This window comes from Montipora foliosa, chromosome 2 (assembly GCF_036669935.1).
Source record: "Montipora foliosa isolate CH-2021 chromosome 2, ASM3666993v2, whole genome shotgun sequence".
Taxonomy (NCBI): Eukaryota; Metazoa; Cnidaria; class Anthozoa; order Scleractinia; family Acroporidae; genus Montipora; species Montipora foliosa.
Genome location: NC_090870.1, coordinates 55,962,302 through 55,963,929, shown reverse-complemented (window position 1 = coordinate 55,963,929; position 1,628 = coordinate 55,962,302).

The window sequence follows — 1,628 nt, the reverse complement described above, 5'->3', positions numbered from 1 at the left end:
CCCGTCCCCTTCTTATGCATGATCTTGGCGGAAATTACATTCTGTTCCTCAATAAACCTGGAACAACCAGTTATGGTCTTAGTTCTCTTTTTTCTTACGTATCAGCTAAGTTGCGGAATGCGTTACCTGATTTTATCCGTACCTATGAGTTTACTGGTTTTAAAAGAGAATCCAGGGCCGCATTTTGTACAGCGGCTTTTCTTTTTAATGAATATATCTTTAAATATTATATCTTTAGTAGGTATCTGTATATGCTATATATTTTAGCTGTAAATGTAATGTCTCCCAAGATATATTAGCTCCTGTAGTTATTCGGAAAAACCTTATGACTGTATGTCTGTTACCTTTAGGAGGGCGCATGCGTACATTTTTTTTAATCTGCGACTCCAGTGCTTACCATATGACAGATAAAATGACTTTTTTCTTGAATATATAAGCCATCTAATTCTTACGCTATATTGACAAGGGCGGTTTGGAGCTGTGAGTAGGCGTGGGATTTGTCACATATGGTTTAGGGGCCGACATATCTCTCCCTCAATGCCGTACCGGGAGGCAAGGTCGGTAGCAGAAAGCAGCGAAGGGCCAACTGCGTCCAAAAGCGATCGCACGGGCCGAAATCCCGGGATGACTCGTTTGGTACGACGCTCCAGCGCCGGTGTCTGGAGGTACTGCGTTTTTCTCTCTTGTTCAAACCTTCCGTCAGCGCATGCGCAAATGTTCTGGCTCTTCGATACCTAGCCTACCAAAAAAAAAAATTAACATGCTGGTTTTTTGTTGTTTGTTTTTTTTGTTTGTACCAGCAATTCACATTTCAGTTGATTTAACAGGCATAAACGTAACGTAAGAACCGTGTGTGTCTGGTCTTGTCTCAGACAGAGGCGAGAGATGGTTTCATGCAGACTGGGACGCCTAAAATGCTCTGTTGTAAACATGGCGGTTCACGAGTGAGGTTGTCTCTCTGGCCGTTCTGTGGACGAATTCCAGGACCTACTGACACAATCTGGGCAATTTTTGAAAGCTAAAACTTCAATCGATGCGTTATTTTGCTGGTAGGACTGGGTGGCCCGACACTTATGAAAAAAACTATGAAATGAGAATCGGGAGTCTTCCCTTGTCATGGAATGGCAGAATTACCCAGAATTCTTTTGGGCATGAGCGAGGCAACTTAAGAAGCACGAGACTGACCCTCATCGAATGGCTGAAGCGCGGCCAGCGGAAATGATTTCTAGCCAGATACTCAGGAGTAGGCCTGGTGTGTGCTGTTAACGTAGATTTTGGATTTCTGAACAAGTTTTCATCATAGAAAATTCGCGACAAAGTTGTGCTTTCATTTCGCAGTAATTCTCGTGTCAAAGAATCGGTATAATAATGTAAATAAGAGAATAACGATATTTATATTTGCAGATTACCTGTCCTCTTACTGCGAAAGTCAAGCTCGACATCTCTATGCAATAAGCGCATTCAAAATTTCCTGGTATTACTTGATAAAAGTATGTGGATTTTTTTTGCTTTTTTGTTTTGAAAAAAGGTTTTTTCTGCTTATATGAAAAAATACGTTTTCTCTCCCGTCCCCTTCTTATGCATGATCTTGGCGGAAATTACATTCTGTTCCTCAATAAACCTGGAAC